This window comes from Chiloscyllium plagiosum, unplaced genomic scaffold (genome assembly GCF_037043375.1).
Source record: "Chiloscyllium plagiosum isolate Xiang-an unplaced genomic scaffold, Cpla_swu_hap1 HiC_scaffold_77, whole genome shotgun sequence".
Taxonomy (NCBI): Eukaryota; Metazoa; Chordata; class Chondrichthyes; order Orectolobiformes; family Hemiscylliidae; genus Chiloscyllium; species Chiloscyllium plagiosum.
This window is the reverse complement of record NW_028270216.1, coordinates 130,001-150,000: the sequence shown is the minus strand read 5'-3', so window position 1 is coordinate 150,000 and position 20,000 is coordinate 130,001. Positions and strand designations below refer to the sequence as shown.

The 20,000-nt window shown below is 44.1% G+C and overlaps 1 protein-coding gene across 1 annotated transcript in view; it reads right to left on the bottom strand.

Annotated features, from left to right (window-relative positions):
* LOC122547762 (cellular retinoic acid-binding protein 2-like) overlaps nt 1–20,000 on the bottom strand; it is a 91,027-nt gene that overhangs the window by 35,432 nt on the left and 35,595 nt on the right. The window lies entirely within an intron of this gene.

The window sequence follows — 20,000 nt, the reverse complement described above, 5'->3', positions numbered from 1 at the left end:
TACACACTCTCTCACACAGACATACTTTCTCTCTCTCACACGCACATTTTCTCTCTCTCACTCATTCTCACAGACACACTTTCTCACACTAGTCTCTCTCTCATACAAACACTTTCTCTCTCTCTCACATACACACACACTTTCTCTCTCACACACACACTTTTTTATCATGCACTCTCACACTCACACACTTTCTCTTCCTCTCGCACACACACTTTCTCCCTGTCTCACACACTTTCTCTCTCTCTCTCATACACACAGACACCTTTTCTCCCTCACATACAATTTCACTCCCTCTCTCTCTCACACGTACACTTTCTCACACACACACTTTCTCTGTTATACACACACACTCTTTCTCACACACACACTTTCTCAAGCACATGCACTTTCTCACACACACTTTCTCTCTCTCTCTCACACACACTTTATCTCTATCTCACAAACACCCACTTTCTGTCTCTCTCTTACACACACACATTCTCTCCCTCAAGCACACACACTGTTTCACACACACACACTTACTTTCTCTCACATACACATTTTCTCTCTCACACACTCTCTCGTTCTCAAAGACACACTTTCTCTCTCACACATACTATCTGTCTCTCTCATACACATACACACACTCTCTCTCTCTCTCTCTCACACTGACACTTTCCCACACACACGCACTCTCTCTCACACACACACACCTTCTCTCTGTTACACACACTTTCACTCTCTCTCATACGCACACGTGCGCGCACACACACATATGCACACACTCACTTTCTCACACACACACACACTTTCTTTCACGCACACACACATTCTCTCTCTCTAACACATACACACACATATTCTCTCTCTCTCTTTCACACACACACACATTTTTCCTCTGTCTCTTTCACACATACATAGATTCTCTCTCTCACACACACATGATCTCTCTCACACACACACTGTGTCTCTCTTTCACACATACACATGCTCACTCTTTCTCTCTCACACATGCACACACTTTCTTTATCTATCTCTCACTCACACACACACACACTTTTTAATTCCTAGTCTCTCCCACATGTACACTTTTTTTTTTAAAAGCACACTGTTTCTCTCAATCTATCACACACACACTTGCTTTCTCTCACACACACTTTCTCTCATTCGCTTTCACTCTTTCACACACACGTACAAACGTCTCTCTCTCACACACTTTCTCTCTCTCTCACACACACACACTTTCTGTCTCACATACACAGACACAGTTTCTCTCTCTCTCACACACACACTTTCTGTCTCACATACACAGACACAGTTTCTCTCTCTCTCTCACACACACACACTTTCTGTCTCACATACACAGACACAGTTTCTCTCTCTCTCTCACACACACACACTTTCTGTCTCACATACACAGACACAGTTTCTCTCTCTCTCTCACACAAACACTTTCTGTCTCACTTACACAGACACAGTTTCTCACTCTTTGACACACACACACACTTTCTGTCTCACAAACACAGACAGTTTCTCTCTCTCTCTCTCTCACACACACACACACACACTTTCTGTCTCACAGACACAATCTCTCTCTCTCTCTCTCACACACACACACTTTCTGTCTCACATACACAGACACAGTTTCTCTCTCTCTCTCACACACACACACTTTCTGTCTCACATACACAGACACAGTTTCTCACTCTTTGACACACACACACACACTTTCTGTCTCACATACACACAGTTTCTCTCTCTCTCACACACACTTTCTGTCTCACATACACAGACACAGTTTCTCTCTCTCACACACACACACTTTCTGTCTCACATACACAGACACAGTTTCTCTCTCTCACACACACACGCATTCTGTCTCACATACACAGACACAGTTTCTCTCTCATATTCACACTTTCTGTCTCACATACACAGACACAGTTGCTCTCTCTCTCTCACACACACTTTCTGTCACATACACAGACTCAGTTTCTCTCTCTCTTTCACACACACACATTCTGTCTCACATACACAGACACAGTTTCTCTCTCATATACACACTTTCTGTCTCACATACACAGACACAGTTTCTCTCTCTCACACACACACGCATTCTGTCTCACATACACAGACACAGTTTCTCTCTCTCACACACACACGCATTCTGTCTCACATACACAGACACAGTTTCTCTCTCATATTCACACTTTCTGTCTCACATACACAGACACAGTTGCTCTCTCTCTCTCACACACACTCACAAAAACTTTTCTCTCACACACACTTTCTCCCTCTCACACACACACAGTCACAGTTTCTCTCTCACACACACACACACACACACTTTCTATCTCACATACAAGGACACAGTTTCTCTCTCTCTCTCACACACACACACTTTCTGTCTCACATACACAGACACAGTTTCTCACTCACACACACACTTTCTGTCTCGCATACACAGACAGTTTCTCTCTCTCTCTCACACACACACACTTTCTGTATCGCATACACAGACAGTTTCTCTCTCTCTCACACACACACACACACACATTCTGTCTCACATACACAGACACTGTTTCTCTCTCTCTCACACGCACACACTCTTTCTCACAAACAGAGACATAGTTTCTCTCTCTCTCTCACATATACACACTTTCTGTCTCGCATACACAGACACAGTTTCTCTCTCTCTCACACACACACTTTCTGTCTCACGTACACAGACACAGTTTCTCTGTCTCTCTCTCTCTCACACACACACTTTCTGTCTCACATACACAGACACAGTTTCTCTGTCACTCTCTCTCTCTCACACACACACTTTCTGTCTCACATACACAGACACAGTTTCTCTCTCTCACACACACACTTTCTGTCTCACATACAGACACAGTTTCTCTCTCTCACGCACACACGTTCTGACTCACATACAGAGACACAGTTTCTCTCTCTCACACACACACACTTTCTGTCTCACATACACAGACACAGTTTCTCTCTCTCTCACACACACACTTTCTGTCTCACATACAGAGAGACACAGTTTCTCTCTCAGACACACACACACTTTCTGTCTCACATACAGACACAGTTTCTCTCTCTCTCTCTCTCACACACACACACACTTTTTCACTCTAGTCCCTCCCACATGTACACTCCTAGTCTCGCACACACACACACAGTTTCTCTCAATCTATCACACACACACTTGCTTTCTCTCTCAAACACACAATTTCTCTCACTCGTTTTCCCTCTTTCAAACACACAAATCTTCTCTCTCTCTCACTCACTTTCTCTCACACACACACACACTTTCTGTCTCACACACACAGACACAGTTTCTCTCTCTCTCACACACACACACACTTTCTGTCTCACATACACAGACACAGTTTCTCTCTCTCACACACACACACACTTTCTGTCTCACATACACAGACACAGTTTCTCACTCTCTCACACACACACTTACTGTCTCAGATACACAGACAAAATTTCTCTCTCTCTCTCACGCACACACGTTCTCTCTCACATACACAGACAGTTTCTCTCTCTCTCACACACACTTTCTGTCTCACATACACAGACAGTTTCTCTCTCTCTCACGCACACACTTTCTGTCTCACATACACAGACACAGTTTCTCTCTCACACACACACACTTTCTGTCTCAAACACAGACACAGTTTTTCTCTCTCTCTATCACACACACACTTTCTGTCTCACATACACAGACACAGTTTCTCTCTCTCTCTCTCTCTCACACACACACACACACTTTTTCACTCCTAGTCTCTCCCACATGTACACTCCGAGTCTCGCACACACACACACAGTTTCTCCCAATCTATCACACACACACTTGCTTTCTCTCTCAAACACAATTTCTCTCACTCGTTTTCCCTCTTTCACACACACATACAAAAACTTCTCTCTCTCACACACACACAGTCACAGTTTCTCTCTCACACACACACGCCCACATTCTATCTCACATACACAGACACAGTTTCTCTCTCACACACACACACACACTTTCTATCTCACAAACACAGACACAGTTTCTCTCTCTCTCTCTCACACACACACTTTGTGTCTCACATACACAGACACAGTTTCTCTCTCTCTCTCACACACACACACTTTGTGTCTCACATACACGGACACAGTTTCTCTCTCTCTCACACACACACTTTCTGTCTCACATACACAGACACAGTTTCTCTCTCTCACACACACACACGTTCTGTCTCACATACACAGACACAGTTTCTCTCTCTCTCACACACACACTTTCTGTCTCACATACAGAGAGACACAGTTTCTCTCTCAGACACACACACACTTTCTGTCTCACATACAGACACAGTTTCTCTCTCTCTCTCTCTCTCTCTCTCACACACACACTCACTTTTTCACTCTAGTCCCTCCCACATGTACACTCCTAGTCTCGCACACACACACACAGTTTCTCTCAATCTATCACACACACACTTGCTTTCTCTCTCAAACACACAATTTCTCTCACTCGTTTTCCCTCTTTCACACACACAAATCTTCTCTCTCTCTCACTCACTTTCTCTCACACACACACTTTCTGTCTCACATACACAGACACAGTTTCTCTCTCTCACACACACACACACTTTCTGTCTCACATACACAGACACAGTTTCTCACTCTCTCACACACACACTTACTGTCTCAGATACACAGACAAAATTTCTCTCTCTCTCTCACGCACACACGTTCTCTCTCACATACACAGACAGTTTCTCTCTCTCTCACACACACTTTCTGTCTCACATACACAGACAGTTTCTCTCTCTCTCACGCACACACTTTCTGTCTCACATACACAGACACAGTTTCTCTCTCACACACACACACTTTCTGTCTCAAACACAGACACAGTTTTTCTCTCTCTCTATCACACACACACTTTCTGTCTCACATACCCAGACACAGTTTCTCTCTCTCTCTCTCTCTCTCACACACACACACACTTTTTCACTCCTAGTCTCTCCCACATGTACACTCCTAGGCTCTCTCGCACACACACACAGTTTCTCCCAATCTATCACACACACACTTGCTTTCTCTCTCACACACACAATTTCTCTCACTCGTTTTCCCTCTTTCACACACACACACACAAAAACTTCTCTCTCTCACACACACACAGTCACAGTTTCTCTCTCACACACACACGCCCACATTCTATCTCACATACACAGACACAGTTTCTCTCTCACACACACACACACACTTTCTATCTCACAAACACAGACACAGTTTCTCTCTCTCTCTCTCACACACACACTTTGTGTCTCACATACACAGACACAGTTTCTCTCTCTCTCTCACACACACACACTTTGTGTCTCACATACACGGACACAGTTTCTCTCTCTCTCACACACACACTTTCTGTCTCACATACACAGACACAGTTTCTCTCTCTCACACACACACACGTTCTGTCTCACATACACAGACACAGTTTCTCTCTCTCACACACACACACTTTCTGTCTCGCATACACAGACAGTTTCTCTCTCTCTCTCTCACATATACACACTTTCTGTCTCGCATACACAGACACAGTTTCTCTCTCTCACACACACACTTTCTGTCTCACGTACACAGACACAGTTTCTCTGTCTCTCTCTCTCACACACACACTTTCTGTCTCACATACACAGACACAGTTTCTCTGTCTCTCTCTCTCTCTCACACACACACTTTCTGTCTCACATACACAGACACAGTTTCTCTCTCTCACACACATATACTTTGTCTCACATACACACAGTTTCTCACTCTCACACACACACACACACACACTTTCTGTCTCACATACACAGACACAGTTTCTCTCTCTCATACACACTTTCTGTCTCACATACACAGACACAGTTTCTCTCTCTTACACACGCACACACTCTGTCTCACATACACAGACACAGTTTATCTCTCTCTCTCACACACACACTTTCTGTCTCACAGACACAGACGCAGTTGCTCTCTCTTACACACACACACTCTCTGTCTCACAAACAGACACAGTTTCTCTCTCTCTCACACACACACACACTTTCTGTCTCACATACACAGACACAGTTTCTCTCTCTCTTTCACACACACACATTCTGTCTCACATACACAGACGCAGTTTCTCTCTCTCTCTCTCACACACACATTCTGTCTCACATACACAGACACAGTTTCTCTCTCATATACACACTTTCTGTCTCACAGACACAGACACAGTTGCTCTCTCTCTCTCACACACACACACACATTCTGTCTCACATACACAGACACAGTTTCTCTCTCTCTTTCACACACACACACACACTTTCTGTCTCACATACACAGACACAGATTCTCTCTCTCTCTCTCACACACACACACACTTACTGTCTCACACACACAGACACAGTTTTTCTCTCTCTCTCTCTCTCACACACACACACGCATTCTGTCTCACATACACAGACACAGTTTCTCTCTCTCTTTCACACACACACATTCTGTCTCACATACACAGACACAGTTTCTCTCTCATATACACACTTTCTGTCTCACATACACAGACACAGTTTCTCTCTCTCACACACACACGCATTCTGTCTCACATACACAGACACAGTTGCTCTCTCTCTCTCACACACACACACACATTCTGTCTCACATACACAGACACAGTTTCTCTCTCATATAGACACTTTCTGTCTCACATACACAGACACAGTTTCTCTCTCTCACACACACACGCATTCTGTCTCACATACACAGACACAGTTTCTCTCTCATATAGACACTTTCTGTCTCACATACACAGACACAGTTTCTCTCTCTCTCACACATACACACGCGTTGTCTCACATACACAGACAGTTTCTCACTCTCTCACACACACACTGTCTCACATACACAGACAGTTTCTCGCTCTCTCATACACACACTTACTGTCTCAGATACACAGACACAGTTTCTCTCTCTCTCTCACGCACACACGTTCTGTCTCACATACAGAGACACAGTTTCTCTCTCTCACACACACACACTTTCTGTCTCACATACACAGACACAGTTTCTCTCTCTCTCACACACACGTTCTGTCTCACATACACAGACACAGTTGCTCTCTCTCTCTCACACACACACACACATTCTGTCTCACATACACAGACACAGTTTCTCTCTCTCTTTCAAACACACACACACACATTCTATCTCACATACACAGACACAGTTTCTCTCTCTTTCTCTCACACACACACACTTTCTGTCTCACATACACAGTCACAGTTTCTCTCTCTCTCTCACACACACACACGTTCTGTCTCACATACACAGACACAGTTTCTCTCTCTCTCACACATACACACGCGTTGTCTCACATACACAGACAGTTTCTCACTCTCTCACACACACACTGTCTCACATACACAGACAGTTTCTCGCTCTCTCATACACACACTTACTGTCTCAGATACACAGACACAGTTTCTCTCTCTCTCTCACGCACACACGTTCTGTCTCACATACAGAGACACAGTTTCTCTCTCTCACACACACACACTTTCTGTCTCACATACACAGACACAGTTTCTCTCTCTCTCACACACACACTTTCTGTCTCACACACAGAGAGACACAGTTTCTCTCTCAGACACACATACACTTTCTGCCTCACATACAGACAGAATTTCTCTCTCTCTCTCTCACACACACACACACTTTTTCACTCTAGTCTCTCCCACATGTACACACCTAGTCTCGCACACACACACACAGTTTCTCTCAATCTATCACACACACACTTGCTTTCTCTCTCAAACACACAATTTCTCTCACTCGTTTTCCCTCTTTCACACACACAAATCTTCTCTCTCTCTCACACACTTTCTCTCACACACACGTACACTTTCTGTCTCACATACACAGACACAGTTTCTCTCTCTCTCACCCCCACACACTTTCTGTCTCACATACACAGACACAGTTTCTCTCTCTCTCACACACACACACACTTTCTGTCTCACATACACAGACACAGTTTCTCTCTCTCTCACACACACACAATTTCTGTCTCACATACACAGACACAGTTTCTCACTCTCTCACACACACACTTACTGTCTCAGATACACAGACACAATTTCTCTCTCTCTCTCTCACACACACTTTCTGTCTCACATACACAGACACATTTTCTCTCTCTCTCTCTCATATACACACACTTTCTGTCTCACATACACAGATACAGTCTCTCTCTCTCTCTCTCACACACACACACACTTTCTGTCTCACACACACAGACACAGTTTCTCTCTCTCTCACACGCACACGCTCTTTCTCACAAACAGGGACATAGTTTCTCTCTCTCTCTCACATTTCCACACTTTCTGTCTCACATACACAGACACAGTTTCTCTCTCTCACACACACACATCTACTGTCTCACATACACAGACACAGTTTTTCTGTCTCTCTCACACACACACGTTCTCTCTCACATACACAGACACAGTTTCTCTCTCTCACACACACACATCTACTGTCTCACATACACAGACACAGTTTTTCTGTCTCTCTCACACACACACGTTCTCTCTCACATACACAGACACAGTTTTTCTGTCTCTCACACACACACACTTTCTGTCTCACATACACAGACACAGTTTCTCTCTCTCTCACACACACTTTCTGTCTCACATACACAGACACAGTTTCTCTCTCTCTCTGACACACACTTTCTGTCTCACATACACAGACACAGTTTCTCTCTCTCTCTCACACACACACATGCCCACTTTCTATCTCACATACAAGGACACAGTTTCTCTCTCTCTCTCACACACACACACTTTCTGTCTCACATACACAGACACAGTTTCTCTCTCTCTCTCACACACACACACACTTTCTGTCTCACATACACAGACACAGTTTCTCTCTCTCACACACACACTTTCTGTCTCACATACACAGACACAGTTTCTCTCTCTCTCTCTCACACACACTTTCTGTCTCAAATACAGACACAGTTTCTCTCTCTCTCTCTCTCTCTCACACACACTTTTTCACTCCTAGTCTCTCCCACATATACACTCCTAGTCTCGCACACACACACACAGTTTCTCCCAATCTATCACACACACACTTGCTTTCTCTCTCAAACACACAATTTCTCTCACTCGTTTTCCCTCTTTCACACACACATTCAATAACTTCTCTCTGTCACACACACACAGTCACAGTTTCTCTCTCACACACACACGCCCACTTTCTATCTCACATACACAGACACAGTTTCTCTCTCTCTCACACACTCACATCTTCTGTCTCACATATACAGACAGTTTCTCTCTCTCACACACACACACACGTTCTATCTCACAAACACAGACACAGTTTCTCTCTCTCTCTCTCACACACACACACTTTCTGTCTCACATACACTGACACAGTTTCTCTCTCTCTCTCTCACACACACACTTTCTGTCTCACATACACAGACACAGTTTCTCTCTCTCACACACACACTTACTGTCTCACATACACCGACATAGTTTCTCTCTCTCTCTCTCACACACACACACACACTTTTTCACTCCTAGTCTCTCCCACATGTACACTCCTAGTCTCTCTCGCACACACACACAGTTTCTCCCAATCTATCACACACACACTTGCTTTCTCTCTCACACACACAATTTCTCTCACTCCTTTTCCCTCTTTCACACACACACACACAAAAACTTCTCTCTCTCACACACTTCCTCCCTCTCACACACACACAGTCACAGTTTCTCTCTCACACACACACGCCCACTTTCTATCTCACATACAAGGACACAGTTTCTCTCTCTCTCTCACACACACTCGCCCACTTTCTATCTCACATACAAGGACACAGTTTCTCTCTCTCTCTCTCACACACACACTTTCTGTCTCACATACACAGACACAGTTTCTCTCTCTCTCTCACACACACACACACTTTCTGTCTCACATACACAGACACAGTTTCTCTCTCTCTCTCACACACACACTTTCTGTCTCACATACAGAGCCACAGTTTCTCTCTCTCTCTCTCACACGCACACACACCTTCTGTCTCACAGACACAGACACAGTTTCTCTCTCTCTCACACACACTTTCTGTCTCTCATACACAGACACAGTTTCTCTGTCTCTCTCTCACACACACTTTCTGTCTCACATACACAGACACAGTTTCTCTCTCTCTCACACACACTTTCTGTCTCACATACACAGACACAGTTTTTCTGTCTCTCACACACTTTCTGTCTCACATACACAGACACAGTTTCTCTCTCTCTTTGACAAGCACTTTCTGTCTCACATACACAGACACAGTTTCTCTCTCTCTCTGACACACACTTTCTGTCTCACATACACAGTCACAGTTTCTCTCTCTCTCTCTCACACACACACACACACTTTCTGTCTCACATACACAGACACAGTTTCTCTCTCTCTCACACACACACACTTTCTGTCTCACATACACAGACACAGTTTCTCTCTCTCTCTCTCACACACACACTTTCTATCTCACATACACAGACCCTGTTTCTCTCTCTCTCACGCACACTTTCTGTCTCACAAACACAGACATAGTCTCTCTCTCTCTCACACACACACACACTTTCCCTCTCACACACAGACACATTTTCTCTCTCTCTCTCTCATATACACACACTTTCTGTCTCACATACACAGATACAGTCTCTCTCTCTCTCTCACACACACACACACTTTCTGTCTCACATACACAGACACAGTTTCTCTCTCTCTCACACGCACACGCTCTTTCTCACAAACAGGGACATAGTTTCTCTCTCTCTCTCACATTTCCACACTTTCTGTCTCACATACACAGACACAGTTTCTCTCTCTCACACACACACTTTCTGTCTCACATACACAGACACAGTTTTTCTGTCTCTCTCACACACACACGTTCTCTCTCACATACACAGACACAGTTTCTCTCTCTCACACACACTTTCTGTCTCACATACACAGACACAGTTTCTCTCTCTCTCACACACACTTTCTGTCTCACATACACAGACACAGTTTCTCTCTCTCTCTGACACACACTTTCTGTCTCACATACACAGACACAGTTTCTCTCTCTCACACACACTTTCTGTCTCACATATACAGACACAGTTTCTCTCTCTCTCTCACACACACACACTTTCTGTCTCACATACACAGACACAGTCTCTCTCTCTCTCTCACACACACACTTTCTATCTCACATACACAGACACAGTCTCTCTCTCTCTCTCACACACACACCTTCTGTCTCACACACACAGACACAGTTTCTCTCTCTCTGTCTCACACACACACTTTCTATCTCACATACACAGACCCTGTTTCTCTCTCTCTCACGCACACTTTCTGTCTCACATCCACAGACATAGTCTCTCTCTCTCTCACACGCACACACACTTTCCCTCTCACACACAGACACAGTTTCTCTCTCTCTCTCATATACACACACTTTCTGTCTCACATACACAGATACAGTCTCACATACACAGACACAGTTTCTCTCTTTCTCTCTCTCACACACACACTTTCTGTCTCACACACACAGACACAGTTTCTCTCTCTCTCAAACACACACACACACACTTTCTGTCTCACATACTGACACAGTTTCTCTCTCTCTCACACACGCACTCTTTCTGTCTCGCATACACAGACAGTTTCTCTCTCTCTCTCACACACAAACTTTCTGTCTCACATACACAGACACAGTTTCTCTCTCTCTCACACGCACACGCTCTTTCTCACAAACAGAGACATAGTTTCTCTCTCTCTCTCACATATACACACTTTCTGTCTCACATACACAGACACAGTTTCTCTCTCTCACACACACACACTTTCTCTCTCACATACATAGACACAGTTTCTCTCTCTCACACACACACTTTCTGTCTCACATACACAGACACAGTTTCTCTCTCTCTCTCTCACACACATTCTGTCTCACATACACAGACACCGTTTCTCTCTCATATACACACTTTCTGTCTCACATACACAGACACAGTTGCTCTCTCTCTCTCACACACACACACACATTCTGTCTCACATACACAGACATAGTTTCTCTCTCTCTTTCACACACACACACACACTTTCTGTCTCACATACACAGACACAGTTTCTCTCTCTCTCTCTCACACACACACACACTTTCTGTCTCACATACACAGACACAGTTTCTCTCTCTCACACACACACACACATTCTGTCTCACATACACAGACACAGTTTCTCTCTCATATACACACTTTCTGTCTCACATACACAGACACAGTTGCTCTCTCTCTCTCTCTCACACACACACACATTCTGTCTCACATACACAGACACAGTTTCTCTCTCTCTTTCAAACACACACACACACATTCAATCTCACACACACAGACACAGTTTCTCTCTCTTTCTCTCACACACACACACTTTCTGTCTCACATACACAGACACAGTTTCTCTCTCTCTTTCAAACACACACACACACATTCAATCTCACATACACAGACACAGTTTCTCTCTCTTTCTCTCACACACACACACATTCTGTCTCACATACACAGACACAGTTTCTCTCTCTTTCTCTCACACACACACACATTCTGTCTCACATACACAGACACAGTTTCTCTCTCTCTTTCAAACACACACACACACATTCAATCTCACATACACAGACACAGTTTCTCTCTCTTTCTCTCACACACACACACTTTCTGTCTCACATACACAGACACAGTTTCTCTCTCTCTCACACACACACATGTTCTGTCTCACATACACAGACACAGTTTCTCTCTCTCTTTCAAACACACACACACACATTCTATCTCACATACACAGACACAGTTTCTCTCTCTTTCTCTCACACACACACACTTTCTGTCTCACATACACAGACAGTTTCTCTCTCTCTCTCACACACACACACACTTTCTGTCTCACATACACAGACACAGTTTCTCGCTCTCTCATACACACACTTACTGTCTCAGATACACAGACACAGTTTCTCTCTCTCACACACACACACTTTCTCTCTCACATACATAGACACAGTTTCTCTCTCTCACACACACACTTTCTGTCTCACATACACAGACACAGTTTCTCTCTCTCTCTCTCACACACATTCTGTCTCACATACACAGACACAGTTTCTCTCTCATATACACACTTTCTGTCTCACATACACAGACACAGCTTCTCTCTCTCTCACACACACACACGTTCTATCTCACAAACACAGACACAGTTGCTCTCTCTCTCTCACACACACACACACATTCTGTCTCACATACACAGACATAGTTTCTCTCTCTCTTTCACACACACACACACACTTTCTGTCTCACATACACAGACACAGTTTCTCTCTCTCTCTCTCACACACACACACACTTTGTGTCTCACATACACAGACACAGTTTCTCTCTCTCTCACACACACACACATTCTGTCTCACATACACAGACACAGTTTCTCTCTCATATACACACTTTCTGTCTCACATACACAGACACAGTTGCTCTCTCTCTCTCTCTCACACACACACACATTCTGTCTCACATACACAGACACAGTTTCTCTCTCTCTTTCAAACACACACACTTTCTGTCTCACATACACAGACACAGTTTCTCGCTCTCTCATACACACACTTACTGTCTCAGATACACAGACACAGTTTCTCTCTCTCTCTCACGCACACACGTTCTGTCTCACATACAGAGACACAGTTTCTCTCTCTCACACACACACACTTTCTGTCTCACATACACAGACACAGTTTCTCTCTCTCTCACACACACGTTCTGTCTCACATGTACAGACACAGTTTCTCTCTCTCTCACACACACACTTTCTGTCTCACACACAGAGAGACACAGTTTCTCTCTCTGACACACACACACTTTCTGTCTCACATACAGACACAGTTTCTCTCTCTCTCTCTCTCTCTCTCTCACACACACACACACTTTTTCACTCTAGTCTCTCCCACATGTACACTCCTAGTCTCGCACACACACACACAGTTTCTCTCAATCTATCACACACACACTAGCTTTCTCTCTCAAACACACAATTTCTCTCACTCGTTTTCCCTCTTTCACACACACAAATCTTCTCTCTCTCTCACTCACTTTCTCTCACACACACACACACTTTCTGTCTCACACACACAGACACAGTTTCTCTCTCTCACACACACACACTTTCTGTCTCACATACACAGACACAGTTTCTCTCTCTCTCACACACACACACTTTCTGTCTCACATACACAGACACAGTTTCTCTCTCTCTCACACACACACTTTCTGTCTCACATACACAGACACAGTTTTTCTCTCTCTCTCACACACACACACTTTCTGTCTCACATACACAGACACAGTTTCTCTCTCTCTCACACACACACACTTTCTGTCTCACATACACAGACACAGTTTCTCTCTCTCTCACACACACACACTTTCTGTCTCACATACACAGACACAGTTTCTCACTCTCTCACACACACACTTTCTGTCTCACATACACAGACACAGTTTTTCTCTCTCTCTCACACACACACTTTCTGTCTCACATACACAGACACAGTTTCTCTCTCTCTCTCACGTACACACTTTCTGTCTCACATACACAGACACAGTTTTTCTCTCTCTCTCACACACACACTTTCTGTCTCACATACACAGACACAGTTTCTCTCTCTCTCTCACACACACACACTTTGTCTCACATACACAGACACAGTTTCTCTCTCTCTCTCACACACACACACTTTGTCTCACATACACAGACACAGTTTTTCTCTCTCTCTCACACACACACTTTCTGTCTCACATACACAGACACAGTTTCTCTCTCTCTTTCACACACACACGCCCACTTTCTATCTCACATACAAGGACACAGTTTCTCTCTCTCTCTCACACACACACACTTTCTGTCTCACATACACAGACACAGTTTCTCTCTCTCTCACACACACACACTTTCTGTCTCACATACACAGACACAGTTTCTCTCTCTCTCTCAAACACACACTTTCTGTCTCACATACACAGACAGTTTTTCTCTCTCTCTCACACACACACTTTCTGTCTCACATACACAGACAGAGTTTCTCTCTCTCTCTCTCTCACACACACACACTTTTTCACTCCTAGTCTCTCCCACATGTACACTCCTATTCTCTCTCGCACACACACACAGTTTCTCCCAATCTATCACACTCACACTTGCTTTCTCTCTCACACACACAATTTCTCTGACTCGTTTTCCCTCTTTCACACACACACACACAAAAACTTCTCTCTCTCACACACTTCCTCCCTCTCACACACACACACAGTCACTGTTTCTCTCTCACACACACACGCCCACTTTCTATCTCACATACAAGGACACAGTTTCTCTCTCTCTCTCACACACACACATGCCCACTTTCTATCTCACATACAAGGACACAGTTTCTCTCTCTCTCTCACACACACACATGCCCACTTTCTATCTCACATACAAGGACACAGTTTCTCTCTCTCTCTCACACACACACACTTTCTGTCTCACATACACAGACACAGTTTCTCTCTCTCTCTCACACACACACACACTTTCTGTCTCACATACACAGACACAGTTTCTCTCTCTCTCTGACACACACTTTCTGTCTCACATACACAGTCACAGTTTCTCTCTCTCTCTCTCACACACACACTTTCTGTCTCACATACACAGACACAGTTTCTCTCTCTCTCACACACACACACTTTCTGTCTCACATACACAGACACAGTTTCTCTCTCTCTCTCTCACACACACACTTTCTGTCTCACATACACAGACACAGTTTCTCTCTCTCTCACACACACACACTTTCTGTCTCACACACACAGACCCTGTTTCTCTCTCTCTCACGCACACTTTCTGTCTCACATACACAGACATAGTCTCTCTCTCTCACACACACACTTTCCCTCTCACACACAGACACATTTTCTCTCTCTCTCTCTCATATACACACACTTTCTGTCTCACATACACAGATACAGTCTCTCTCTCTCTCTCACACACACACACACTTTCTGTCTCACATACACAGACACAGTTTCTCTCTTTCTCTCTCACACACACACACTTTCTGTCTCACATACACAGACACAGTTTCTCTCTCTCTCACAAGCACACGCTCTTTCTCACAAACAGGGACATAGTTTCTCTCTCTCTCTCACATTTCCACACTTTCTGTCTCACATACACAGACACAGTTTCTCTCTCTCACACACACACATCTACTGTCTCACATATACAAACAGTTTCTCTCTTTCCCTCACACACACACACTTTCTGTCTCACATACACCGACACAGTTTCTCTCACACACACACACACTTTCTGTCTCACACACACAGACACAGTTTCTCTCTCTCTCTCACACACACACTTTCTGTCTCACATACACAGACACAGTTTCTCTCTCTCTCTCACACACACACTTTCTGTCTCACATACACAGACACAGTTTCTCTCTCTCTCTCACACACACACTTTCTGTCTCACATACACAGACACAGTTTCTCTCTCTCTCTGACACACACTTTCTGTCTCACATACACAGACACAGTTTCTCTCTCTCTCTCACACACACTTTCTGTCTCACATACACAGACACAGTTTCTCTCTCTCTCTCACACACACACACTTTCTGTCTCACATACACAGACACAGTCTCTCTCTCTCTCTCTCTCACACACACACTTTCTATCTCACATACACCGACACAGTCTCTCTCTCTCTCACACACACACACCTTCTGTCTCACACACACAGACACAGTTTCTCTCTCTCTCTCTCACACACACACTTTCTATCTCACATACACAGACCCTGTTTCTCTCTCTCTCTCACGCACACTTTCTGTCTCACATCCACAGACATAGTCTCTCTCTCTCTCACACGCACACACACTTTCCCTCTCACACACAGACACAGTTTCTCTCTCTCTCTCATATACACACACTTTCTGTCTCACATACACAGATACAGTCTCACATACACAGACACAGTTTCTCTCTTTCTCTCTCTCACACACACACTTTCTGTCTCACACACACAGACACAGTTTCTCTCTCTCTCAAACACACACACACACACTTTCTGTCTCACATACTGACACAGTTTCTCTCTCACTCACACACGCACTCTTTCTGTCTCGCATACACAGACAGTTTCTCTCTCTCTCACACACAAACTTTCTGTCTCACATACACAGACACAGTTTTTCTCTCTCTCACACGCACACACACACATTCTATCTCACATACACAGGCACAGTTTCTCTCTCTCTCACACGCACACGCTCTTTCTCACAAACAGAGACATAGTTTCTCTCTCTCTCTCACATATACACACTTTCTGTCTCACATACACAGACACAGTTTCTCTCTCTCACACACACACACTTTCTCTCTCACATACACAGACACAGTTTCTCTGTCTCACACACACACTTTCTGTCTCACATACACAGACACAGTTTCTCTCTCTCTCTCTCACACACATTCTGTCTCACATACACAGACACAGTTTCTCTCTCATATACACACTTTCTGTCTCACATACACAGACACAGTTGCTCTCTCTCTCTCACACACACACACACATTCTGTCTCACATACACAGACACAGTTTCTCTCTCTCTTTCACACACACACACACACTTTCTGTCTCACATACACAGGCACAGTTTCTCTCTCTCACACGCACACGCTCTTTCTCAAAAACAGAGACATAGTTTCTCTCTCTCTCTCACATATACACACTTTCTGTCTCACATACACAGACACAGTTTCTCTCTCTCACACACACACACTTTCTCTCTCACATACACAGACACAGTTTCTCTGTCTCACACACACACTTTCTGTCTCACATACACAGACACAGTTTCTCTCTCTCTCTCTCACACACATTCTGTCTCACATACACAGACACAGTTTCTCTCTCATATACACACTTTCTGTCTCACATACACAGACACAGTTTCTCTCTCTCTCTCACACACACACACACTTTCTGTCTCACATACACAGACACAGTTTCTCTCTCTCTCTCACACACACACATTCTGTCTCACATACACAGAGAAACAGTTTCTCTCTCATATACACACTTTCTGTCTCACATACACAGACACAGTTTCTCTCTCTCTGTCACACACACACACATTCTGTCTCACATACACAGACACAGTTTCTCTCTCTCTTTCAAACACACACACACACATTCTATCTCACATACACAGACACAGTTTCTCTCTCTTTCTCTCACACACACACTTTCTGTCTCACATACACAGACACAGTTTCTCGCTCTCTCATACACACACTTACTGTCTCAGATACACAGACACAGTTTCTCTCTCTCTCTCACGCACACATGTTCTGTCTCACATACAGAGACACAGTTTCTCTCTCTCACACACACACACTTTCTGTCTCACATACACAGACACAGTTTCTCTCTCTCACACACACGTTCTGTCTCACATACACAGACACAGTTTCTCTCTCTCTCACACAAACACTTTCTGTCTCACACACAGAGAGACACAGTTTCTCTCTCAGACACACACACACTTTCTGTCTCACATACAGACACAGTTTCTCTCTCTCTCTCTCTCTCACACACACACACACTTTTTCACTCTAGTCTCTCCCAAATGTACACTCCTAGTCTCGCACACACACACACAGTTTCTCTCAATCTATCACACACACACTTGCTTTCTCTCTCAAACACACAATTTCTCTCACTCGTTTTCCCTCTTTCACACACACAAATCTTCTCTCTCTCTCACTCACTTTCTCTCACACACACACACACTTTCTGTCTCACACACACAGACACAGTTTCTCTCTCTCACACACACACACTTTCTGTCTCACACACACAGACACAGTTTCTCTCTCTCACACACACACACTTTCTGTCTCACATACACAGACACAGTTTCTCTCTCTCACACACACACACACTTTCTGTCTCACATACACAGACACAGTTTCTCTCTCTCTCAAACACACACTTTCTGTCTCACATACACAGACACAGTTTCTCTCTCTCTCACACACACACACTTTCTGTCTCACATACACAGACACAGTTTCTCTCTCTCTCTCACACACACACACTTTGTCTCACATACACAGACACAGTTTCTCTCTCTCTCACACACACACACTTTCTGTCTCACATACACAGACACAGTTTCTCTCTCTCTCACACACACACACTTTCTGTCTCACATACACAGACACAGACACAGTTTTTCTCTCTCTCTCACACACACACTTTCTGTCTCACATACACAGACACAGTTTCTCTCTCTCTCTCACACACACACACTTTGTCTCACATACACAGACACAGTTTCTCTCTCTCTCACACACACACACTTTCTGTCTCACATACACAGACACAGTTTCTCTCTCTCTCTCAAACACACACTTTCTGTCTCACATACACAGACAGTTTTTCTCTCTCTCTCACACACACACTTTCTGTCTCACATACACAGACACAGTTTCTCTCTCTCTCTCACACACACACACTTTGTCTCACATACACAGACACAGTTTCTCTCTCTCTCACACACACACTTTCTGTCTCACATACACAGACACAGTTTCTCTCTCTCTCAAACACACACTTTCTGTCTCACATACACAGACAGTTTTTCTCTCTCTCACACACACACACACTTTCTGTCTCACATACACAGACACAGTTTCTCTCTCTCTCAAACACACACTTTCTGTCTCACATACACAGACAGTTTCTCTCTCTCTCTCACACACACACACTTTGTCTCACATACACAGACACAGTTTCTCTCT